At 43.5% G+C, this 27,871-nt stretch overlaps 1 pseudogene; it reads right to left on the bottom strand.

Annotated features, from left to right (window-relative positions):
- Positions 1-27,871, bottom strand: part of LOC118401384 (serine/threonine-protein kinase STK11-like) — a 58,235-nt pseudogene that overhangs the window by 2,930 nt on the left and 27,434 nt on the right.

Raw genomic sequence — 27,871 nt, 5'->3', positions numbered from 1 at the left:
TGGAATCTGCTGGACATTCTGTCAGACAGCAGGCTGTTACTGATGGAATCTGCTGGACATTCTGTCAGACAGCAGGCTGTTACAGCTGGAATCTGCGGGACATTCTGTCAGACAGCAGGCTGTTACAGCTGGAATCTGCTGGACTTTCTGTCAGACAGAAGGCTGTTACAGCTGGACTCTGCTGGACATTCAGTCAGACAGCAGGCTGTTACTGCTGGAATCTGCTGGACATTCTGTCAGACAGCAGGCTGTTACAGCTGGAATCTGCTGGCCATTCTGTCAGACAGCAGGATGTTACAGCTGGAATATGCTGGACATTCTGTCAGGCAGCAGGATGTTACAGCTGGACTTTCTGTCAGACAGCAGGCTGTTACAGCTGGAATCTGCTGGACATTCTGTCAGACAGCAGGATGTTACAGCTGGAATATGCTGGACATTCTGTCAGGCAGCAGGATGTTACAGCTGGACTTTCTGTCAGACAGCAGGCTGTTACAACTGGAATCTGCTGGACATTCTGTCAGACAGCAGGCTGTTACAGCTGGAATCTGCTGGACATTCTGTCAGACAGCAGGATGTTACAGCTGGAATCTGCTGGACATTCTGTCAGACAGCAGGCTGTTACAGCTGGAATCTGCTGGACATTCTGTCAGACAGCAGGCATTTACTGTTGGAATCTGCTGGACATTCTGTCAGACAGCAGGCTGTTACAGCTGGAATCTGCTGGACATTCTGTCAGACAGCAGGCTGTTACAGCTGGAATCTGCTGGACATTCTGTCAGACAGCAGGCATTTACTGCTGGAATCTGCTGGACATTCTGTCAGACAGCAGGCTGTTACAGCTGGAATCTGCTGGACATTCTGTCAGACAGCAGGCTGTTACTGCTGGAATCTGCTGGACATTCTGTCAGACAGCAGGCTGTTACAGCTGGAATCTGCTGGACATTCTGTCAGACAGCAGGCTGTTACAGCTGGAATCTGCGGGACATTCTGTCAGACAGCAGGCTGTTACAGCTGGAATCTGCTGGACTTTCTGTCAGACAGAAGGCTGTTACAGCTGGACTCTGCTGGACATTCAGTCAGACAGCAGGCTGTTACTGCTGGAATCTGCTGGACATTCTGTCAGACAGCAGGCTGTTACAGCTGGAATCTGCTGGACATTCTGTCAGACAGCAGGCTCCAGACTGCAGCCAGGACCTCGATCAGTCCGACTTTTACCAAACACAATATCCTGTCCAGTCCATTACGCCCAGTCTCAGCCGGGCTGTGAGTCATTCATTGCACAAACTAATATAGATTGGATGGTGTCCCCCTCCTCCCCCACCACCACGTCCTCCATTCCACCCTTCTCTCCCTTATTGTGAAAAGGCTTCTCAGTATTCACGGATGTCTCTGGGATGATGCTGTGGAGGAGTGATCACCCTCTCCCCCTCGGCAGACTGCGTGGGAGAAGCCTGCATGCCGATGACTCAGAAAGGATGCCGCTTGGCTCGTTGCTGCTATTGGACAGCTATTCCATTTCTCACTGATTAGCTGTGGTCCCAGATCCATCCATGTGACTGACGGCATAAAAACAAGTTGGAGATGATGTCATCTTATCAGTCACACTCAATTACATACAGTACTGTAGATGATGTGGCATTTCAAATATGACAATACAATTAGTTCTCCGGACTATTTTATTTTTAATTCATTATTTTGAACAAATTGTCAGACAAATAGTTTTTGTTCATATAGTACCATCACAATGTTGTAAACTATGATAAAATGGCCAAAAACATGTGGGTTAGGAAGGAATATTGTTAGTATCAGAAGTAATTCTTCAATCAGCATCAGAATCCCCTATTGGCACGGGAGGTGGTGTGAGGGTATTTGTGTTGGAACACAAAGCATTTGTACGATCCTGTTAACCAGGCAGGAGTACAGCAGCACATTTGATGGGATCCTTAATTCCTCCTTCAGAAAGAGGAATGTGAGGCGTGAGGCAGGGGGAGCTTGTTAAAGAGTCAGAGCGCGTACTCAGGAATGACTCACAGAAAGAGACTGAGGGAGAGAAAGAAAGGAGTGAGAGAGGAAGAAAGAGAGGAACCCACATGAATAAGCAGGTGCCACAGGGGGAGCGCGGAGAGAGGGAAAGAGAAAAACAAAAAGGGCCGACAGAGAGAAAAATATATAGAAAAAGAGGGAGAAGAGAAAACACTCAAAAAAGCTGATTATGCTGCATCTCCCTTCCACGCAGTCTGCCCACACACTCCTCCTCCCCTCCTCTCCATCCATACAGAGCATCAGCGTCAGTCAGGGCTCTTCCTGCCTCCCCCACTCCTCTCAGCACCCTAAACTGCGTCATCCAGCCCCCATCCAGGCTCTCCACCAAACCAGCCTGCCTCTCCTCTTCTCTCTCTCCCTGGAGACACCCAGGCAGCACCACTCCACTGTTCTATTTGGCTCCATAATTACACTCAGACTCTTCTGGCCTGTTGTTTACATAGAGAGTGTCTCAGAAGAAAGAAATCAAGGCACTGATGAATAATTACTCCAGGTAGACAAAATCACAATCTTATTTCCCTGATATGTTGGGTGGGGGCATACATTTTCAATTAGCTGTATGTTTCAGTAGGGGATCAAGGGATCAGTTCATCCTTGTATTTGTATTTATTAAGGATCTCAGAGAAGAGAACATCTCAGATAAGACAACATTTTAGTTGGATTAAGTAGCATTATCATCTCAAGGTCACAGGATCAGCCCCAAAGGGTGTCTCCATACACTTAAGTAATAAGGCACGGGGGGGTGTGGTGTATGGCCAATATACCACGGCTAAGGGCTGTTCTTATTCACAACACAGAGTGAGTGGATATATTGGCCATATACCACAAACCCCCAAAGTGCCTTATTGCTATTATAAACTGTTTACCAATGTAATTAGAGCAGTAACAAGAAATGTTTTGTCACACCTGTGGTATACACTCTGATATACCACGGTTGTCAACCAATCAGCATTCAGGGCTCGAACCACCCAATTTATAATTAGATGTAGACCACAACATTGTACAGGTGTCCTGTATGACTACTCCTTCTCTTCACCTGTCCAGTGTGTGTTCAGGGTTGGGGGACTCGGGGGCTGCTCTCACTGCTGCTTACAGTTGGACAGCTTGCGGATGCGGCTGTAGGTGGACACTCCTTTGCGTGAGGGGTTGGAGGAGGAGCTGGAGAGGCGTTCTGATCGGGACCTGGTTCTGCTGGTGGTTGGGTAGTGGTCCTGGTCTGTCTCTGTGTCTGTGCCGTTCACACACAGGGTCCTGAGCCACAGCCCCGGCCCCACACACCCCCCCTGGTACCCGTTCTGCTCCAGCCCGTCCTCATGCACCCGTCCTGAGGAGAAGACACAGAGAGGCAGGGGTTAGAGGTCAGCGGTCTGAGATGGCTCACTAGAGAAACATACAGTATGCTGTCAGCCATCTTGTTAGACTCCAGGTAGAAATCGGCTTTATGCACAAATCTAGGATCAGCTTACCATTAGGAGGAAATGACAAATTGACATTAGATCTGTGTCAGACACTGTAAGTGTCTAGTAGGATTAACTTTTTCCTTCTCACCTCCACACACTGTTAGAAACAGGTCAGAGTAATCAAAATAATGAGGGAGGTGAGCACAGAGCAGCTTTGAACAACAGTTTGTAGACAGACAGAAAGTGCTGAGAGACTTGCTAAATGTAGGCCTATTTTTACTGTGTGCTTTTACAAAATGTAGGCTTATTTTTACTGTGTGCTTTTACAAAATGTAGGCTTATTTTTACTGTGTGCTTTTACAAAATGTAGGCTTATTTTTTAACTTGTGCCTCTGTGGTTTGCATTTTTACAGAGATGGTTGATGACAGGCGCTTTTGACTGACTGGCTAATTTCTAAGATTATTTTATTAGGACATTTTGCATAGAAATCAAACTCTGCAATTCACAAACAAGAAAAAGCACATTCACACATTAACTGCTGATGAAAATTAAAATGTCTCGCCTACAGAGAATATATTTAATTTCAAAGTGTTTCATGCTATTTCTGTGCTCTTCACTGTGTGAAAGCACAACCCAAAACAGCCTGCTTCATTTACAGCTGATATAGTTCTTCTGCTATCTACATATAGCAAACCGTATTCCCACTAGCACAGAGCACAGCTATCTACATATAGCAAACAGTATTCCCACAAGCACAGAGCACAGCTATCTACATATAGTAAACAGTATTCCCACGAGCACAGCTATCTACATATAGCAAACAGTATTCCCACTAGCACAGAGCACAGCTATCTACATATAGCAAACAGTATTCCCACTAGCACAGAGCACAGCTATCTACATATAGCAAACAGTATTCCCACTAGCACAGAGCACAGCTATCTACATATAGCAAACAGTATTCCCACTAGCACAGAGCACAGCTATCTACATATAGCAAACAGTATTCCCACTAGCACAGAGCACAGCTATCTACATATAGCAAACCGTATTCCCACTAGCACAGAGCACAGCTATCTACATATAGCAAACAGTATTCCCACTAGCACAGAGCACAGCTATCTACATATAGCAAACCGTATTCCCACTAGCACAGAGCACAGCTATCTACATATAGCAAACAGTATTCCCACTAGCACAGAGCACAGCTATCTACATATAGCAAACCGTATTCCCACTAGCACAGAGCACAGCTATCTACATATAGCAAACCGTATTCCCACTAGCACAGATATCTACATATAGCAAACCGTATTCCCACTAGCACAGAGCACAGCTATCTACATATAGCAAACCGTATTCCCACTAGCACAGAGCACAGCTATCTACATATAGCAAACAGTATTCCCACTAGCACAGAGCACAGCTATCTACATATAGCAAACCGTATTCCCACTAGCACAGAGCACAGCTATCTACATATAGCAAACAGTATTCCCACTAGCACAGAGCACAGCTATCTACATATAGCAAACCGTATTCCCACTAGCACAGATATCTACATATAGCAAACCGTATTCCCACTAGCACAGAGCACAGCTATCTACATATAGCAAACCGTATTCCCACTAGCACAGAGCACAGCTATCTACATATAGCAAACCGTATTCCCACTAGCACAGAGCACAGCTATCTACATATAGCAAACCGTATTCCCACTAGCACAGAGCACAGCTATCTACATATAGCAAACCGTATTCCCACTAGCACAGAGCACAGCTATCTACATTTAGCAAACAGTATTCCCACTAGCACAGAGCACAGCTATCTACATATAGCAAACCGTATTCCCACTAGCACAGAGCACAGCTATCTACATATAGCAAACCGTATTCCCACTAGCACAGAGCACAGCTATCTACATATAGCAAACAGTATTCCCACTAGCACAGAGCACAGCTATCTACATATAGTAAACAGTATTCCCACGAGCACAGCTATCTACATATAGTAAACAGTATTCCCACTAGCACAGAGCACAGCTATCTACATTTAGCAAACAGTATTCCCACTAGCACAGAGCACAGCTATCTACATATAGCAAACCGTATTCCCACTAGCACAGAGCACAGCTATCTACATACAGTGCCAGTTTCCCCAGACACAGATTGACACTAGTCCTAAACTAAAAATCATGTTCAATTGAGATTCTTAATTGAAAATGTGTTTTTTTGTCCAAGACTAGACTTCTGTGTCCCAGTAAACCGTCCCCTAGTGTAGAGTAGCTGATCCAAACTGAAGTTGTTCAACAACAGAACTTCAGACAGGAAACCCACATATTAGATGACAACACATGTGGTCTTGGCATTAGGCTCTGCTCCTTCAGGGGAGCTCAATCAATTATTACCATTATTAATCAACTACTTGCCCCTTTACTTTCAGTGCAGCAAACTCTCTCTCTGAATAATTTTGCACGCCCAATTTTTCAGTTTTTGATTTGTTAAAAAAGTTTGAAATATCCAATAAATGTCGTTCCACTTCATGATTGTGTCCCACTTGTTGTTGATTCTTCACAAAAAAATACAGTTTTATATCTTTATGTTTGAAGCCTGAAATGTGGCAAAAGGTCGCAAAGTTCAAAGGGGCCGAATACTTTCGTAAGGCACTGTATATACCAATTCCCATCTGAGAAGAAAAGCAGCCAAACAGGAGCAGGCTGGGGTGCAGGTGAGCTAACAGAAAACAGACTAGTATAGAGAGTAGCAGCAGTAGTTACAGCAGCAGCAATATGCAGCTGGTTTCACTTCATTATAGAGAGCAGAACATGTTACATCTGTCAGTCATCTGTTGCTTGAGGAACCAAGATTACAAAGTGTCTAACAGGTAAGTAAAATATGCCAAGTTGAAATAGGAACATAAAACTCAAACTACATGACATTAATAATAATAAAGAGTCATGATTTTTCATGAATTGGGCAATGAGTTGGCCCTGATGTGAACACAGGTTCATGTGAACACAGGTTCAAAGCACCAGATGACTAAAGCCACACTCATAACGACAATCATCCCCACAATTAATCAAAATGTACATCTGCACATTATTAGACTTGTTCAATCAGAAATCCAAGCGCTCTGGGCATTCTCAGCAAATGAAGACCAGCTAAATGAAGTCTGTCTGGGCGCGCTCTCTCTTCCTTTATCCCCCCCCTGTGAAGCTGTCGACACTGGGCTTACTGATTAGCCTGGGCCATAAATAAGTAATCAAAGGCAGCACAGCGACACTCGGGTTGCCCTCATCAAACTCCCCGTCACAGCGCCTCTCTACCATCCTTGACTCACGACTCTAACAGTGGCTGACCTGTAAAGACCTGCATCTGCCACCCCCTCTGACCACAGCAAAGGTGACAAAAGAAAAGGTAGAGTCATACGGTGTCAGAGCAGAGCGAGAGGGAGGAAAGGAGGGAGAGAAGGAAGAGGGAGGAAAGGAGGGAGAGAAGGAAGAGGGAGGAAAGGAGGGAGAGAAGGAAGAGGGAGGAAAGGAGGGAGAGAAGGAAGAGGGAGGAAAGGAGGGAGAGAAGGAAGAGGGAGGAAAGGAGGGAGAGAAGGAAGAGGGAGGAAAGGAGGGAGAGAAGGAAGAGGGAGGAAAGGAGGGAGAGAAGGAAGAGGGAGGAAAGGAGGGAGAGAAGGAAGAGGGAGGGATATACAGTGCAAGTGTGACTAAACTGACCGCAGAGGGATGACTCACCCAGTTGCCATGGCAACTTAAACACTTGCTACTCTCTAATCGGCAATTTCAAACGGCTGCTTCTGGAGCCGGCGAGCGGAGGGAGGAGGGGGAATGTATGTTTGCGGAAATCATTGAAATAAGTGGTGGTGGTGTTGTGTGTGGGCACAAACTGAGCAAGAAAGGCTGATACGGGGGTCACAAACCAGGACGTTTGACGTCAAATACACCACAGGCCATATGCACACCTCCCTCTCTTTCTCAAAAACACCTCACCGCTCTAATGTAGTCAAGCTATGGCTCCCTCTATAGTGGGATGCATTGTTGCACAGTAAGAGTTGGTGCTGCAGGGCTGGTTTCTGGTCTCTAGATAAGCAGCGGTGGTATACTGAGCTTCCCTACACACATATAAACCCCATAGGAATTCTAAAACCCCTTAATGCTTCAGCCTTCAGCGGAATGACAACGAGAGAGTGAGAGAGAGAGGAATGGAGGAATGATGAAGAATACAGGACTGTGTGTTGTGCAGTATAGGAGGCTCAGACTGGGGAGGAGTAGGGCTGGAAAATAGATTACTATATGAACAAATTTAACTCAATTGAATTTGCACATTTCTATCACACTTCTACATACTAACTGTAGTTCTTCTTTCTCACAAATCAGCCTCCCAACAGGCATTGCCCTACAAAGCCACGCTAGTACAAATGATTGTGATTCCAGTTATTTTTAAGCTCTATTCTACATGTTTTAACAGCCACAGCATGGCACAGAGAGCAAACACACAACAGACGGCAGCAAGGGAAAAGGAAAGTATAGTGGGTATAATTTCACAAATACCTTCCACAGGCCGCCCAACAGCGGAAGCAGCGGTGAATCAAATCGAAAATACAAAATCAGCTTTTTGTGCTTCCCTTTGAAGGGGAGAGGTGGGAATGACATTTCCCCCAACATAAACAAGATTCAGGTTTAAATGGGCTTAACGTTGATTAATTGGCAACACACAATGCACAAGAAACCTCAGCAGACAAATGACAAAATAAAAGACTGCTGTTTAGGGGAGGAAAGGTAATTGATGGAAAGGAGAAATACGTGATGGATAGTCTCTCTCCATGTTGTCCTCATGTAATTGGGTAAGGCCAGATTGGACACCTTATCACAGTTCAAGCAAGCTCATAAAACTCTATTGTGGAAAGATGAATAAAGTAATTTACTTGATAGCTAATATAATAAAACAATTTCCATCACTTCTTATCTCTAATATAAGACAAGAAAGAAAAACTAGGAATGATTGAATGAGTGTTGATTTTGAACTTCCCTGTGTTATCAGAGAGGAGGCAGTTTGGGCAGTCTTTTATATGATGACTCAGGTAGGCTAATCACTGCAGTCAATAGGAAAAATTTGCAAATTAACCCAAAACTAACCACTAAAATGAGTCATTAAAACAGGCAAGTAGCTGTATGGTCTTATGGCATGTATCAAATGTACTGATATCAGTGAAAAATCTGAAGATTACAGGGACAAAGGAAGAATCAGATTTCAGATTGTATGGCATCTGGGAATCTAATCTAATCTTTTGATGTCAAATGCCCGATGTGCTTTTTGTATTCATTCAATACTGGATCCCTCCCGTTTTGAGGTTCTGAAATGTATAGTAGGCTATAGCCTTGAAATACATTGTTTTCTGTGTAGTGTGCCCTACATCACAGCCAGTGTCTAGGGCTTTAGCAGTGGGCCAAGAAGGACTATACTGTGTCTCTAACCAGAGCCATGACACCAACAACATGCAGTAATTAGCCAAGGCAGGCGAGGACATATTGAGTGCTTCTAGCACCTTATGTTACAAAACAAGTACAAGACAGCAACATAAGTTCACCTTCAGGCCACAACTACTGCTATACCAGCCTGTCACATTCAACAATGTTAGTGCCAATGTCATCCAATATAATGAATCAGATATCATGTGAAAGTCCAGGCGAGCACATCACAGCATCTGCCTTGTGTTAATAAGAGAGAAGTTGACTGAGTGATTAGAGAAAGAAATGAGTTCTTTCATGGAAAGTGGAAATGATCCCAGTGACCAAGTCCATGGACATTCTCTGAGCCTGACGTAGTCAGCTTCACCTGCTCTGCTCCCTCCTCCATGGACATTCTCTGAACCTGATGTAGTCAACTTCACCTGCTCTGCTCCTTCCTCCATGGACATTCTCTGAGCCTGACGTAGTCAACTTCACCTGCTCTGCTCCTTCCTCCATGGACATTCTCTGAGCCTGACGTAGTCAGCTTCACCTGCTCTGCTCCCTCCTCCATGGACATTCTCTGAGCCTGACGTAGTCAGCTTCACCTGCTCTGCTCCCTCCTCCATGGACATTCTCTGAGCCTGACGTAGTCAGCTTCACCTGCTCTGCTCCTTCCTCCATTGACATTCTCTGAGCCTGACGTAGTCAGCTTCACCTGCTCTGCTCCCACCTCCATGGACATTCTCTGAACCTTATGTAGTCAACTTCACCTGCTCTGCTCCTTCCTCCATGGACATTCTCTGAGCCTGACGTAGTCAGCTTCACCTGCTCTGCTCCCTCCTCCATGGACATTCTCTGTGCCTGACGTAGTCAGCTTCACCTGCTCTGCTCCTTCCTCCATGGACATTCTCTGAGCCTGACGTAGTCAGCTTCACCTGCTCTGCTCCCTCGTCCATGAACATTCTCTGAGCCTGACGTAGTCAGCTTCACCTGCTCTGCTCCCTCCTCCATGAACATTCTCTGAACCTGACGTAGTCAGCTTCACCTGCTCTGCTCCCTCCTCCATGGACATTCTCTGAGCCTGACGTAGTCAGCTTCACCTGCTCTGCTCCCTCCTCCATGGACATTCTCTGAACCTGACGTAGTCAGCTTCACCTGCTCTGCTCCCTCCTCCATGGACATTCTCTGAACCTGACGTAGTCAGCTTCACCTGCTTTGCTCCCTCCTCCATGGACATTCTCTGAACCTGATGTAGTCAACTTCACCTGCTCTGCTCCTTCCTCCATGGACATTCTCTGAGCCTGATGTAGTTAACTTCACCTGCTCTGCTCCCTCCTCCATGGACATTCTCTGAGCCTGATGTAGTCAGCTTCACCTGCTCTGCTCCCTCCTCCATGGACATTCTCTGAACCTGATGTAGTCAACTTCACCTGCTCTGCTCCTTCCTCCATGGACATTCTCTGAACCTGATGTAGTCAACTTCACCTGCTCTGCTCCCTCCTCCTCCAGACTCCTCTCCTATCAGCTCTGACCTTGTTCAATCACTAGTCTCAGCCTGGGCAAAGTGACTCACTGGTCCATAGTGGCTACCAGCCCACATACGCACTAGGCTGACACAATCACAGACAGACTGACAGACAGCAGCTTGATCAGATCCTCTGCAGTGAAGGACACACCAGAACACACACAGAGAGATAACAATCCAATCCATACAAAGGAAAAATGTTCAGTGAGAAGCGAGTAAAACTTTGATTTGAGGATGTGGGCTCTGACGCATGACATAACTGGCGTGTTAATGACACCACTACAGATGGCTAACAGACAAAGGATTGTGCATCCATGCCAAACAGTGCTTTTGTCATTCAAAAAATAAAAAAATATCCAAAAGAAAACACATAACATTGACATTTGTCTTAGTGTGGTTCCCCAAGTAGGTCCTAGTGCTGCACAATATCAGCAGCATCTGGTTGGCTCCACCAGACCTGGCTGTCTCCTCTCCTGCACTAGATAAGGCTCTGGCTATTGGCAACATCACATTATTATGACAGAGACAAAGAGGAGAGGGGAGGAAAAGAGAGGGGGTGGAGGGACTTCATTAACTCCATTAAGGTGAAATATTTTGGGAAACTAATAGGTCTAGCAGGTCTACACAGAAGTAAGAACCGGCTGACGCAACACTGCTGTTTGATGTTTTGCTCATATTTTAAACATCCTTTCAGATAAAAAATGTGCTTTGATGTGAATATGGCATTTTAACAATCATATTCCAAAAACAGGACAGGTCAAAGTAAAATGGACAACACGTAATGGAGTTTGTATCCGTACATTTTTGACAGGGTGATCATAGGGAAAAACACAATACTTCTGCATTACCCGCTGTGTAAACACATTGATTCTCATTGAAAACAGGCTCAGGATAACTCCTGATACAGTTGGACAGCTGACACTCAGAGCTTAAAGCTGCAATATGTAACTTTTTGGGTGATTCACATAGAAAATGTGAGTTACAGATCTGCCATTCTCATTGAAAGCAAGCCTAAGAAGCGGTAGATCTGTTCTATGTGCTCGATTTTATTGCTGCCCGTTCTTACATTTTGTTTTGGAGTCTTTTACTTTCGGGTTTTGTACACCAGTTTCAAACAGCTAAAATACAATATTTTAATTTATGGAAAATATATTTCACAGCGGTTTAGATGTTACAATGATTCTCCACAATGACTGCTTTTTTTGTCACATACAGTAAACTGAAATTAGAAGCACAACTGGAATTTTAGAAATCAGGAAATGGTGGAGAGATATCTGTATATTGTATCTTTAAATAGCCAAATTGATTAGTCACAGGAATCAGGACTAATAAAGCCAATGCAACTAACCATTTCACAAACGTTAGGCCTACCACATGGATGGCCATTAATAAAATGTAATTGTGGGTCGACACTGTAGACTACACCACAGTAAGCACGGACCAACGCCAATGTACATTTTTTAAATAAATGGTGGGGTCTAGACCTTCCTTGATTTCAACAGACAGACCGGACCAAATCTGAACCAATCATAGACATCCACATTGATTGAACTGGCCAGACATTAAACTCAATTATTTAGGTTATATTATTATCCTATTATTTCAAGGCTATAGTCGACAAATAAATAAACTGAAGTATTTGCGAGTGCGACACACTAGGCTGGCAGGAACATTATAGTGCTCAGCATTTAAACATTGTGTTAAATCATTATAGTCCATAAATTGCGCATATAGGCTGTGACTTAAGAATGAAAAATGAAACAAGAAACACCTTATTAGGCATGAGTTTGGTCACAGTCTGTGGCTTCAGACTCATGTGATGGTGCCTGGAGAGTAGGCCAGCAGCAGAGAATACTCTCTCCGCACTTGCAAAGCCACTGGGGATGCTAAATAGCCTTCGGGACACTCTTTTTTTGTTGTTGTTTTTTTGTTGTTGAATTTTTACCCCTTTTTCTCCCCAATTTCGTGGTATCCAATTGTTGTAGTAGCTACTATCTTGTCTCATCGCTATAACTCCCGTACGGGCTCGGGAGAGACGAAGGTTGAAAGTCATGCGTCCTCCGATACACAACCCAACCAGCCATACTGCTTCTTATCACAGCGCATCCAATCCGGAAGCCAGCCGCACCAATGTGTCGGAGGGTACACCGTGGAGTCGCTGGTGCGCGATGAGACAAGGACATCCCTACCGACCAAGCCCTCCCTAACCCGGACGACGCTAGGCCAATTGTGCGTCGCCCCACGGACCTCCCGGTTGTGGCCGGTTACGACAGAGCCTGGGCGCGAACCCTGGGACTCTGATGGCACAGCTGGCGCTGCAGTACAGCGCCCACCCGGGAGGCCCTTCGGGCCACTCTTGCCAGACTGGGCAGGGATGTGAAGTTGTATTTTTTTCTTCTATAGTTAGGCCTAAAAAAAAAGGTATTTAGGTCAAATAACCCTAATAAAACAGAAAGCTTGAAAGAGGTAATATTTCAGGCCTACAGGGGCAAAATCAATGACAGCGTATTATATATACTGAAAAATATATATAACACAACCATTTCAAAGATTTTACTGAGTTACTGTTCATATAAGGAAATCAGTCAATTGAAATAAATAAATTAGGCCCTAATCTAAGGATTTCAAATGACTGGGCAGGGGCACAGCCATGGATGGTGGTCCTTCTGTAGCTCAGTTGGTAGAGCATGGTGCTTGTAACGCCAGGGTAGTGGGTTCGATTCCCGGGACCACCCATACGTAGAATGTATGCACACATGACTGTAAGTCGCTTTGGATAAAAGCGTCTGCTAAATGGCATATATTATTATTTATATATTATGGATGGGCCTGGGAAGGCATAGGCCCACCCACTTGGGAGCCGGGTCCACCCACTTGGGAGCCGGGTCCACCCAGTTTTTCCCCACAAAAGGGCTTTATTACAGACAGAAATACTCCTCAGCATCCCCCTCCACCTCAGATGATCCCGCAGGTGAAGAAGCCGGATGTGGAGGTCCTGGGCTGGCGTGGTTACACGTGGTCTGCGGTTGTGAGGCCGGTTGGACGTACTGACAAATTATCTCAAATGACATTGGAGGGGGCTTATGGAAGATAAATGAACATTTAATTCTCTGGCAACAGCTCTGTTGGACATTCCTGCAGTCAGCATGCCAATTGCATGTAATTCCCTCAAAACTTGAGACATCTGTGGCATTGTGTTGTGTAACAAAACTGCACATTATAAAGTGGCCTTTATTTTCCCCAGCACAAGTTGCACCTGTTTAATAAACATGCTGTTAAATCAGCTTATTGATATGCCACACCTGTCAGGTGGATGGATTATCTTGGCAAAGGAGAAATGCTCACTAACAAGGAAGTAAACAAATTTGTGCACAAAATTTGAGAGAAACATTTGTGCATTTGGAACATTTCTGGGATCTTATTTCAGCTCATGAAAAATGGGTTTACATGTTGCGTTTATATTTTTATTCAGTATATATAACAGAACGAAAATGAACACTTTTAAGAGATCTGATTTTTAGTTTAGAAATACTTTGCTACAATGATACACTTAGCTAGCTAGCCACCTCCTTCCTTTCTGTTAGCATGTACACATAGTAAGTATGTAACGGCTTTCGTCGTCAGATGAGGAAGAGTAGTCGGACCAAAGCGTAGCGTGGTAAGTGTTCACGTTGTTTATTGAACTGAACACTAATACAAAATAACAAGAGAATAAATTAAACCGAAACAGTCCCTTAAGGTGCAAACACTAAACAGAAAATAACTACCCACAAAACCCATGTGGGAAAAAGCTACCTAAGTATGGTTCCCAATCAGAGACAAAGATAGACAGCTGTCCCTGATTGAGAACCATCCCCGGCCAAAACAAAGACATACAAAACATAGAAAAAGGACATAGAATGCCCACCCAAATCACACCCTGACCAAATCAAAATAGAGACATAAAAAGCTCTCTACAGGTCAGGGCGTGACAAAGTACCCATCATACTTGCGGGATGTGTGTCTTTTCAGATCTCACAATGATTATTTAGTCGTAGACACTACATCATTGCACTCCCTCTCTTGCTCTTGGTCCTCCTCATCTTTGTAAGTCACCTTTATTTTTAACCTGTTTGCTTTATCAGTTTCTTTATGAAAATATTTAGCGAACTCAATGACAGTAGCTAAAGCAAGGGGCTATAGCAGCACACAAGTAGCCTACAAATGCATGCTGGGCTGGGTATGCCCAGAGCTCGTGAAATGAGCACTACTGGAGTGTGCAAGAAGGCCGATGGTCCAGCCTTTGTCAAACTCGCTCTGCGCTCCAGTCAAATCGGGCACACTCCACACCTTGATCTACTCCAGCTCCGCTCACATGCTCTGCCCAGGACCTCTACAACAAGCAGTGTCAGGGGAAAGCTCAAGAAATGGTCAAAGACTCCAGTCACCCAAGCTATAGACTGTTCTCTCTGCTACCACACGGCAAGTGGTACCAATGCACCAAGTCTGCAACCAGCAGGACCCTGAACAGCTTCTACCCCGAAGCCATAAGACTTTTAAACAAGACTGATAAATAGCTAATCAAATGGCTACCCGGACTACCTGCATTGACCCTTTTTGGACTAACTTTCTTGCACACACACTGGACACGCACACTGGACACACAGCTGCTACTGTCTATTATCTATCCTGTTGCCTAGTCACTTTACCCCTACTTACAGTACCAGTCACAAGTTTGGACACACATACTTATTCTAGGGATTTTCTTTATTTTTACATTGTAGAATAATAGTGAAGACATCAAAACTATGAAATAACACATGAAATCATGTAGTAACCAAAAAAGTGTTAAACAAATCAAAATATATTTTATATTTGAAATTCTTCATATTAGCCACCCTTTGCCTTGATGACAGCTTTGCACACTCTTGGCATTCTCTCAACCAGATTCATGAGTTAGTCACCTGTAATGCATTTCAATTAACAGGTGTCCCTTGTTTAAAGTCAATTTGTGAAATGTCTTTCCTTCTTAATGCGTTTGAGCCAATTAGTTGTGTTGGTAGGGGTGGTATAGAGAAGACAGCCCTATTTGGTAAAATACCAAGTCCATATTATGGCAAGAACAGCTCTAATAAGCAAAGAGAAATGACAGTCCATCTTTACTTTAAGACATGAAGGTCAATCAATCTGGAAAATTTCTAGAACTTTAAAAGTTTCTTCAAGTGCAGTTGCAAAAACCATCAAGCGCTATGATGAAACAGGCTCTCATGAGGACTGCCACAGGAAGACCCAGAGATACCTCTGTTGCAAAGGATAAGTTCATTAGCCTCAGAAATTGCAGCCCAAATAAATGCTAGAGTTCAAGTAACAGACACATTTCAACATCAACTGTCTTCAGAGGAGACTGCGTGAATCAGGCCTTCATGGTCAAATTGCCGCAAAGAAACCCCTACTAAAGGACACCAATAATAAGAAGAGACTTGCTTGGGCCAAGAAACATGAGCAATGGACATTAGACCAGTGGAAATGTTTTACTTTGGTCTGGAGTCCAAAATGTAGATGTTTGATTCCAACCGCCGTGTCTACGTGAGACGCAGAGTAGATGAACGGATGATCTCTGCATGTGTGGTTCCCACCGTGAAGCATGGAGGAGTTGTGATGGTTTCCTTTGCTGGTGACAATGTCATGATTTATTTAGAATTCAAGGCACACTTAACCAGCATTGCTACCACAGCATTCTGCAGCGATACACCAACCCATCTGGTTTGCGCTTTGTGGGACTCTCATTTGTTTTTCAACAGGACAATGACCCAAAACACACCTCCAGGCTGTGTAGGGGCTATTTTACCAAGGAGGAGAGTGATGGAGTGTTGCATCAGATGACATGGCCTCCACAATACCCGACCTCAACCCAATTGAGATGGTTTGCGAGTGGCCAACAGTGCTCAGCATATGTGTGGAACATTAAATAATGCCATTTTAATAATGATTACATATTTTGTTTTTGTTTTACTCCATGTGTAACTCTGTGTCGTTGTATCTGTCGAACTGCTATGCTTTATCTTGGCCAGGTCGCAATTGTAAATGAGAACTTGTTCTCAACTTGCCTACCTGGTTAAATAAAGGTGAAATAAATGAATAAAAATAAACATATCTTACATTACTCATATCATATGTATATACTGTATTTTATACCATCTATCGTATCGCACCTTGCCTATGCCGCTCGGCCATCGCTCATCCATATATTTATATGTACATATTCTCATTCACCCCTTTCAGTGTGTGTATTAGGTAGTTGTTGTGGAGGTGTTAGATTACGTGTTAGCTATTACTGCACTGTCGGAACCAGAAGCACAAGCATTTTGCTACACAACAATAAAATGTTATTTGAAACTCCGTTGGAAAAGCATTCCAGGTAAAGCTGGTTGAGAGAATGCCAAGAGTGTGCAAAGCTGACATCAAGGCAAAGATGCCAGCAACTATTTTGATTTGTTTAACACTTTTCTGGTTACTACATGATCTTTTACATTTTATTTAACGAGGCATTTCATGTGTTATTTCATAGTTTTGATGTTTTCACTGTTACTCAACAATGTTGAAAAGAGTAAAATAAAGAAAAACCCTTGAAGGAGTAGGTGTGTCCAAACTTTGACTGATACTCCAAATGTACATAGCTACCTCAATTACCTCGTACCCCTGCACATTGACTCGGTACTGGTAATCCCTGTATAGAGCCATGTTATTTTTACTCGTTATTGTTATTTGTTATTCACTGTGTATTTATTCCTGACGGCACTATTTAAATAGTTTATCTTTAACTCTGCATTGTTGGAAAAGGACCCGTACAGTAAGTAAGCATTTCACTGTTAGTCTACACCTGTTGTTTGCAAAGAATGTGACAAAGAAATGTTATTTATCTCTCAAATTCTCTCTCCCAATAACCCTCACTCTCCACCTCAACATCTCTCCACCTCCCTCTCATGTCTCTCACCTTGCATAGCAAAACCCTGGTTGGAAATGTTATCCTAGTCCTTATAAAATCACTCTATTAAGTCATATCTCCCTCCATATCTCTGTATCTCACCTGGCATAGTGAACCCCTGAGAGTAGATGTCTCCAGCTCCGTCAAAGAGTTCATCATCATCCTGGTCGTCCTGGTCGGTGTAGCCGTGCAGGTGCTCCAGGTAAGGCAGTAGAGTCATGCTACGCCACGCATCCCTCCCATCAGCACTGGGGGGCATTGGCACCAGAGGCTCCATGGCAGGGTGTTTCTTCCTCAACCAGCTGTAACCACACAAAGATAGGTTTCAAGGTTATACAGTTGAAGTCGGAAGTTTACATAAACCTTAGCCAAATACATAAAAACTCAGTTTTTCACTATTCCTGATATTTAATCCTAGTAAAAAATAATTGTCTTAGGTCAGTTAAGATCACCACTTTATTTTAAGAAAGTGAAATGTTAGAATAATAGTAGAGAATGACTTTGTGACAACGTGCGTCCAAGTGGTAGGTGTAGGAGTCAGGCGCAGGAGAGCAGGGATGTCTGAGAAGCGTGTTTAATAAGAAAGTCCACCAACACAGGAATGGCACAATCAAAAGGACAACCCTGTCGACAACAGAAACCCCGTACAAAGTTACGAGGAACAAACAAAGTTCAGACACTCATATACATCAGAACCCGTGAAAACAAATAACGGTAATACTTAACCGAGCACCTCACAATCAACGACTAATCCCGCACAAATTTAGGCAGGCAACAGGTTACAATTATACACACAGAAATTAACCCAAATGAAACCAGGTGGGAAAAAGAACCTAAGACAAAACAATCAGAAAAGGAAAATGGTCTCGTGATGGCTAGTAGACCAGCGACATTGACCGCCGAGTGCAGCCGAACAGGGAGAGGAGGTACCTTCGGTAGAAGTCGTGACACACTTCTGAAAATGATTATTTATTTCAGCTTTTATTTCTTTCATCACATTCCCAGTGGGACAGAAGTCAACATACACTCAATGAGTATTTGGTAGCATTGCATTTAAATTGTTATACTTCAGTCAAACGTTTCAGGTAGCCTTCCACAAGCTTCCCACAATAAGTTGGGTGAATATTGGCCCATTCCTCCTGACAGAGTTGGTGTAACTGAGTCAGGTTTGTAGGCCTCCTTGCTCGCACACGCTTTTTCAGTTCTGCCCACAAATGTTCTATGGGATTGAGGTCAGGGCTTTGTTATGGCCAATCCAATACCTTGGCGTTGTTGTCCTTAAGCCATTTTGCCACAACTTTGTAAGTATGCTTGGGGTCATTGTCCATTCGGAAGACCCATTTGCGCTTTAACTTCCTGACTGATGTCTTGAGATATTGCTTTAATATATCCACATCATTTTCCTCCCTCATGATGCAATCTATAGACCAGTCCCTCCTGCAGCAAAGCACCCCCACAACATGATGCTGTCACCCCCGTGCTTCACAGTTGGAATGGTGTTCCTTGGCTTGCAAGCCTCCCCTTTTTTCCTCCAAACATAACGATGGTCATTATGGCCAAACAGTTCTCTTTTTGTTTCATCAGACCAGAGGACATTTCTCCAAAAAGTACAATCTTTGTCCCCATGTGCAGTTGCAAACCGCAGTCTGGCTTTTCTATGGTGGTTTTGGAGCAGTGGCTTCTTCCTTGCTGAGCGGCCTTTCAGCTTATGTCGACATAGGACTCGTTTTACTGTGTATATAGATACTTTTGTACCCGTTTCCTCAAGCATCTTCACAAGGTTCTTTGCTGTTATTCTGGGCTTGATTTGCACTTTTTCGCACCTCAGTACGTTCATCTCTAGGAGACAGAACGCGTCTCCTTCTTGAGCAGTATGATGGCTGCGTAGTCCCATGGCGTTTATACTTGCGTACTATTCATGGTACAGATGAACGTGGTACCTTCGGGCATTTGTAAATTGCTCCCAAGGATGAACCAGACTTGTGGAGGTGTACAATTGTTTGTCTGAGGTCTTGATGTCAAGCAAAGAGGTACTGAGTTTGAAGGTAGGCCTTGAAATACATCCACAGGTACACCTCCAATTGACTCAAATGATGTCAATTAGCCTATCAGAAGCTTCTAAGGCCATGACATAATTTTCTGGAATTTTCCAAGCTGTTTAAAGGCAAAGTCAACTTAGTGTACGTAAACTTCTGATCCACTGGAATTGTGATACAGTGAATTATAAGTGAAATAATCTGTTGGAAAAATTACTTGTTTCATGCACTCTCTTTTGTCCCAACCGACTTGCCAAAACTATACTTTGTTAATTAACAAGAAATTTGTTGAGTGGTTGAAAAACGAGTTTTAATGACTCCAATCTAAGTGTATGTAAACGTCCGACTTCAACTATATATGTTGTATATACACTACCGTTCAGAAGTTTGGGGTCACTTAGAAATGTCCTTGTTATTGAAAGAAATGCACATTTTTTGTCCATTAAAATAACATCAAATTGATCAGAAATATAGTGTCGTCATTGTTAATGTTGTAAATGATGATTGTAGCTGGAAACGGCAGATTTTTTATGGATTATCTACATAGGCGTACAAAGGCCCATTTTCAGCAACCATCACTCCTGTGTTCCAATGGCACGTTGTGTTAGCTAATTAATCACTAGAAAACAGTGAAGAGGCGACTCTGGGATGCTGGCCTTCTAGGCAGGGTTCCTCTGTCCAGTGTGTGTTCTTTTGCCCATCTTAATCTTTTATTTTTATTGGCCAGTCTGAGATATGGCTTTTTCTTTACAACTCTGCCTAGAAGGCCAGCATTCCGGAGTCACCTCATCACTGTTGACGTTGAGACTGGTGTTTTGCAGGTACTATTTAATGAAGCTGCCAGTTGAGGACTTGTGAGGGGTTTGTTTCTCAAACTAGACACTAATGTACTTGTCCTCTTGCTCAGTTGTGCACCGGGGCCTCCCACTCCTCTTTCTATTCAGGTTAGAGCCAGTTGCGCTATACTTCTCAGCACACAGCGTTGTACGAGATCTTCAGTTTCTTAGCAATTTGTCGCCTTCATTTCTCAAAACAAGAATACACTGACGAGTTTCAGAAGAACGTTTTATTTCTGGACATTTTGAGCTTTTTTGAGATTACTCAACTAGTCTAAAGAAGGACAGTTTTATTGCTTCTAATCAGCACAACAGTTTTCAGCTGTGCTAACATAATTTAAAAAAGGGTTTTCTAATGATCAATTAGCCTTTTAAAATGATCAACTTGGATTAGCTAACAAATACGTGCCATTGGAACACATGAGTGATGCTTGCTGATAATGGGCCTCTGTATGCCTATGTAGATATTCCATTAAAAATCATCAGTTTCCAGCTACAATATTAATTTACAACATTAACAATCTCTACACTGTATTTCTGATCAATTTTATGTTATTTTAATGGATTTGTTGTTGTTGTTGATTTTCTTTCAATAACAAGGACATTTCTAAGTGACCCCAAATTTTTGAACGGTAGTGTGTTTGATGTATTTATGCAGGGATCATCTGAAAAAGAGTGTGTCAGTATGATTTCCCTGTCAAAATAATGGTCAAAATATATATACACATTATTTTTAAATAATAAAACAGCTGGTCTTCCCCAATAGCGCAGGCCTTTTAAATATTGCATAATAAGGAGACACCCGGTCCTCCATTACAGTCATAATCATTTTACATGGAAATACTCAAATACTATTCTGATGTACAATACCGAGATTGTTCAGTCTAATAAGCCTACTCTTCAAGCCAGCTTTGAAGCCAAAACCTCCTTTCTTCTCACATTGGTCTAAATACAGGACAACCAACTGACAGAGTTGACAAAGTCTTTGCAGCCAGGCAGGGTTTGCTCTGAAGTGGGCAGACTATAAGAGGGTGGATTGAGGACAACAAAAGAAGAGCTGCAACGCACAGAAATTGAGAGATGTGTCATGACAATTTTTATTTTATTTAACTAGGCAAGTCAGTTAAGAACAAATTCTTATTTACAATGACAGCCTAGGAACAGCCTGCCTTGTTAAGGGTCAGAAAGACAGATTTTTCCAATCTACTGTAGCAACCTTTTGGTTACTGGCCCAACGCTCTAACTACTAGGCTACCTGCCACCCCAAATTGATCAAATATTTATTCATTGTCATTCTCAGTGCAGTATGTGTCATCATTACATCTCCTGCAGCTCAGTGTTCAACACCATAGTGCTCTCCAAGTTCATCGCTAAGGTAAGGACCCTGGCACTGAACACCTCCCTCTGCAACTTGTTTTCCTGATGGGCCGCCCCCAGGTGGTGAGAGTAGGCAACCACTCATTCTCCATGCTGACCCTCAACACAAGGGCCCCCTCAGTGGTGCGTGTTTAGTGCCCTCCTGTACTCTCTGTTCACCCATGACTGCGTGGCTGCGCACGACTACAACACCATCATTAAGTTTGCCAACGAAGCAACATTATCTTCCCCAGAGATCACTTTTTCCTTTATTATGACAGGACACACTCCTACTCACTCCTATTCTCTGATCCAAGTGCTAACAGCCATTCTCATCCACTTCCAAATCCGCTTGCTATGTAGTTATAAACAAAAATATAAAACGCAACAAAGACTTTACTAAGTTACAGTTCATAAAGGAAATCAGCCAATTGAATAAACCATTTTTGGGGCCCTAATTTATGGATTTCACAGTGATACCTTAAAAAAAGGTAGGGGTGTCAAATGGTGTGACCACCATTTGCCTCACGCAGCGTGACACATCTCCTTTGCATAGAGTTGATCTGATTGTCGATTGTAGCCTGTGAAATGTTGTCCCACCCCTCTTGAATGGCTGTGCGAAATCGCTGGATATTGGCAGGAACTGGAACATGCTGTTGTACACATCGATCCAGAGAATCCCAAACATGCTCAATGGGTGACGTGTTTGGTGAGAATGCAGGCCATGGAAGAACTGGGACATTTTCAACTTCCAGGAATTGTTTACAGATCCTTGCGACATTGGTTCTTGCATTATCATGCTGAAACATGAGGTGATGCTGATGAGTGGCACGACAATGGGCCTCAGGATCTGGTCACGATATCTTGATAAGATGCAATTGTGCTCGTTGTCCGTAGCTTTGACTGCCCAGACCATAACCCCACCGCCACCATAGGGCACTCTGTTCACAACGTTGACATCAGCAAACCGCTCGCCCACATGACACCATACACGTGGTCTGCAGTTATGAGGCCGGTTGGACCCACTGCCAAATTCTCTAAAATAATGTTGGAGGTGGTTTATATCAGAGAAATTAACATTAAAATTCTCTGGCAACAGCTCTGGTGGACATTCCTGCAGTCAGCATGCCAATTGAACGCTCACTCAAAACTTGAGACATCTGTGGCATTGTGTTGTGTGACAAAACTGCACATTTTAGAGTGGCCTTTTATTGCCCACTGCACAATGTGCACCTGTGTAATGATCATGCTGTTTAATCAGCTTCTTGATATGCCATTGGTGGATGGATTATCTTGGAAAAGGAGAAATTCTCACTAACAGGGATGTAAACAAATTTGTGCACGAAATTTGAGAGAAACATTTTTGTAAGTATGAAACATTTCAGGAATCTTTTATTTTAGCTCATGAAACATGGGACCACTTTACATGTTCTGTTGTATTTGTGTTCAGTGTATAAAGAAGGCTAACCAATGGAATAAGCAGTTACTTAAAACAACTGATATGTATAACTGTGGTGTGCAGTTAAGAGATGGCCGGTAAAATGTGTGTGTAGGATTAGAAGCTGTGTGTGGGGTATGATAGTAAGTGGGTGTGTGTGTGTTTGATTGGACTGTCATTTCTCTTTGCTTATTTGAGCTCTTCTTGCCCTAATATGGACTTGGTTTTTTTATCAAATAGGGCTACCTTGTCACAACACAACCGATTGGCTCAAACACATTAAGAACTAAATACATTTCACAAATGAACTTTTAACAAGGCACACCTGTTAATTGAAATGCATTCCAAGTGACTACCTCATGAAGCTGGTTAAGAGAATGCCAAGAGTGTGCAAAGCTGTCATCAAGGCAAAGGGTGGCCACTTTGAAGAATCTCAAATATAAAATATTTTTTTATTTGTTTAACACATTTTTGGTTACTACATGATTCCATGTGTCATTTCATAGGTTTAATGTCTTCACTATTATTCTAATTTAGAAAATAGTAGAAATAAAGAAAAACCATTGAATGAGTAGGTGTGTCCAAACTTTTGACTGGTACTGTAGATAGTTTTTGTCATTGGGGTTTTTGAACCCACAAGTCGTCGTGACATCGTCTGCCCTGTACGGAGATTGCGGACGCCCAGTATCCAAACATGCAAACATGCATGGCTTGAGATGCCACCGGTCGAGTGTGTGTAGCTAGCTACCCAGTTTCAATATCAACAGTACTGCCAAAGAAGCATAACGTTTGAGTAGTATTTAAAAACACCTGATTTAAATCATCATCATCATCAATATTCGATCTGGTTGGCTGATATGCGCCGCAGAGAAAGGAGCAGCTGCATCAGCGACCCTCCGACTCAACTCCATCCCTCCTTCAGTCGGGAGTTGCACATGTGTGTCAGGGCAGTAGCAACACAGCTAGTCTAGACACTAGCTAACCACCATACACTAAAATATCCACACAAGCAACTAGCCGACCAGCCAGCGTTAGCCAGAGTTAAAAGATTATTATTAATAATATGAAGTTATGTAAGAATTTTAAGAGCACTGAAGATAAATCACACACAAAAAAAATCTGCGATCAGCTGATAGCCCACTCTCTTTCCCCAATGTCAGTCATGTCTTTAGGAGGCAATGTAACTAGCTTGCTTACAATTTGTGATGTGTGTTGTTGCAGAAATAAACAGGCCTATGCGCCAAATTTTTACTTGCTACAGAGGCAGTTGGTAAGTTGGGAATTTAGACATACAGTATGAATTATGACAGTAATTGTTTTTCAAGCTCCGAGTGCGCCCTGTTTTTGTTTTGAGCACTTGATCCCGGTCTGTGCAAGGCCTTGTGTGTGTGTGTGTGTGGGGGATAATAAGTTATCAAGCCTCCATAATGCCTAGTGAAGCTGCTACACCTTAAGAATAGGGTGCCCCTCAGGAGCCGGGACATTACAGTTGCATTGACTCAGCATGGCTACTCTACCCATTGTAATTCCCCTTAATGTTAATATTTGCAGAGCTTAGAAATTCATTTTAAAGACCCATCTGCCCTTTTGCCAGGTGAAATATTTATACAGCTCTTTTTCCACAGCTTCTATTTACTCCTCCTTATCCTTCCTTTCGCCTTTTGGCATGATCACACGTGGAAGGACCACATGTTAAGGAGAGATTGATTAGATTCTGATGTATTAATTGTTATTAACTTTGGTATTAACATGCACTAAAATAGGTTAGGTGACACAGGACACACCACATTCTAGCATGGTGTCTACTCTATACCTGGAAGTGAAATAAACTTCAAGTTAAACTGTTCAAGGTAAACTCATTACAGACGCTCTTATCCAGAGCAACTTACAGTTAGTGCATTTATCTTAAGATGGCTAGGTGGGACCCTTACATATCACCAGCATAGTAAGTACACGTTTCCTCAAAGGGGGGGCGTTATTTAAAATACTCTTTGAAGAGGTAGGGTTTTCAGGTGCTTTTGGAAGATGGGCAGGAACTCTACTGTCCTAGCTTTAGAGGGAAGGTGGTTCCACCGTTGGGATGCCGGGACAGAGAAGAGCTTGGACTGGGCTGAGCGGGAACTACCCTCCTATAGGAGTGAGATGGCCAACAGACCAGAGGTGGCAGAACAGAGTGCCTGTGTTGGGATGTAGGGTTTGAGCATAGCCTGAAGGTAGAGTGGCTGCAGTGTTCTGGATAAGTTGCAGTGGTTTGATGGCACAAGTGGGGAGCCCAGCAAACAGCGAGTTGCAGTAGTCTAGACGGGAGATGACAAGTGCCTGGATTAGAACCTTTGCCGCTTCCTGTGTGAGGTTGAGTCGTACTCTACGGATGCTGTAGAGCATGCTTTGATGTTTTCAGAGAATGACAGGGTGTTGTCCAGGGTCACGCCAAGGTTCTTCGCACTCTGGGAGGGCGACACTGTTGAGTTACCAACTGTGATGGAGAGGTTTTGAGCAGACAGGCCTTCCCCGGGAAGAAAAGCAACTCTGTCTTGTCGAGATTGAGCTTGAGGAGATGGGCTGACATCCAAGCTGAGGTATCTGCCAGGCATGCAGAGATGCGTGTCGACACCTGGGTGCCAGGTGGAAAGTAGTTGAGTGTCATCCACATAGCAATGATAGGAGAGACCATGTGAGGATATGACGCAGCCATGTGACTTGGTATATGGAGAGAAGAGGGGAGAGCCTAGAACAGAGCCCTGGGGGACACCAGTAGTGAGAGTACGTGGTGCAGACACAGATCCTCACCACGTCACCTGGTAGGAGTGACCTGCCAGGTAAGCTGCAATCCAAGAGTGTGCAGAGCCTGAGACACCCAGTCCTGAGAAAGTGGAGAGGAGGATCTGATGGTTTACGGGGTCGAAGGCAGCGCATAGATCTAGGAGGATGAGAACAGAGGAGCGAGAGCCAGCTTTGGCAGTGCAGAGCCTCCGTGACACAGAAGACCGGTCCTGGTTAGGGTCAAGAAGATCGTTCTGAGAGAGATAACAAGAGTTTATCAGAGACAGAACGCTTAAGTGTTTTGGAAATAAAAGAAAGGCATACAGGGCTACAGTTTGAGGTCAGATGAGTTACATTTGCTACCATGTTAAAAAACCACGAATAACCTATTTTAATAACTGAATATTCAAAAAGCATATATTAGACATATCTAAACCATGAGAAACTTCCAATGTAAAAAATAACGACAAATGTTTCTATAACTAGGCTCCTCAACTCCTCAACATTCACTACCATTCAAGTTTGGGGTCACTTAGAATTGTCCTTGTTTTTGAAATCTTTGAAAATGCAATTTTTTATCCCTCTAGTCCATTAAAATGACATCAAATTGATCATAAATACAGTGTTTATATTGTAAATGACTATTGTAGCTGGAAACAGCTGTTTTTTTATGGAATATCTACATCTACATAAAAACTACACTCAACTACAAGATGGCGAAGCAGTAGGACGTGTGTATTTGACTTTGTCTAATACCGTGTCTTATCCAGTGTAATTATCCAGTATTTTTCGAATACATCTTAATCTCACATTCTATCTACGAACTAAATATACTTTCCTGCAACCCGCCTCACCCAATGTGGTACAGATCTGCTTCCATCAGGAGCTAGCCAGCTAACTAGCTACTAGTCGTTGTTAGCAACGGCTAGTGGTCTTCCCCTTTTTCTCGGTCATCAGCCAGCCTTAGCTCGGATAACACCTGTCAGACTGCACAGCGTGATATAAACCCAGAGCATATTGGACTGCTTCTCTGTATGACATCACCAGATTCCTGCTGCTCTGGATCATTACACTGGATCATCGCAGCTAGCTAGCTGTTACTGTTAGCTAACGCCTGCGTCCCGAAGCAAGCACCAGCTAGCCAATACCAAATGTATTTATATAGCCCTTCGTACATCAGCTGATATCTCAAAGTGCTGTACAGAAACCCAGCCTAAAACCCCAAACAGCAAGCAATGCAGGTGTAGAAGCACGGTGGCTAGGAAAAACTCCCTAGAAAGGCCAAAACCTAGGAAGAAACCTAGAGAGGAACCAGGCTATGTGGGGTGGCCAGTCCTCTTCTGGCTGTGCCGGGTGGAGATTATAACAGAACATGGCCAAGATGTTCAAAGAGCGACTTACAAATTGGTGCATTCACCTTATGACATCCAGTGGAACAGTCACTTTACAATAGTGCATCTAAATCTTAAAAGGGGGGGGGGTGAGAAGGATTACTTATCCTATCCTAGTTATTCCTTAAAGAGGTGGGGTTTCAGGTGTCTCTGGAAGGTGGTGATTGACTCCGCTGTCCTGGCGTCGTGAGGGAGTTTGTTCCACCATTTGACCAGCATGGTCAAATAATAATAAGGCAGAACAGTTGAAACTGGAGCAGCAGCACAGTCAGGTGGACTGGGGACAGCAAGGAGTCATCATGTCAGGTAGTCCTGGGGCACGGTCCTAGGGCTCAGGTCCTCCGAGGGAGAGAAAGAAAGAGAGAATTAGAGAGAGCATATGTGGGGTGGCCAGTCCTCTTCTGGCTGTGCCGGGTGGAGATTATAACAGAACATAGCCAAGATGTTCAAATGTTCATAAATTACCAGCATGGTCTAATAATAGTAAGACAGAACAGTTGAAACTGGAGCAGCAGCATGGCCAGGTGGACTGGGGACAGCAAGGAGTCATCATGTCAGGTAATCCTGGGGCATGGTCCTAGGGCTCAGGTCAGTTGAAACTGGAGCAGCAGCATGGCCAGGTGGACTGGGGAAAGCAAGGAGTCATCATGTCAGGTA

The sequence above is a fragment of the Oncorhynchus keta genome, chromosome 22, assembly GCF_023373465.1.
Source record: "Oncorhynchus keta strain PuntledgeMale-10-30-2019 chromosome 22, Oket_V2, whole genome shotgun sequence".
NCBI lineage: Eukaryota > Metazoa > Chordata > Actinopteri > Salmoniformes > Salmonidae > Oncorhynchus > Oncorhynchus keta.
This window is presented reverse-complemented; position numbering and strand designations above follow the sequence as displayed.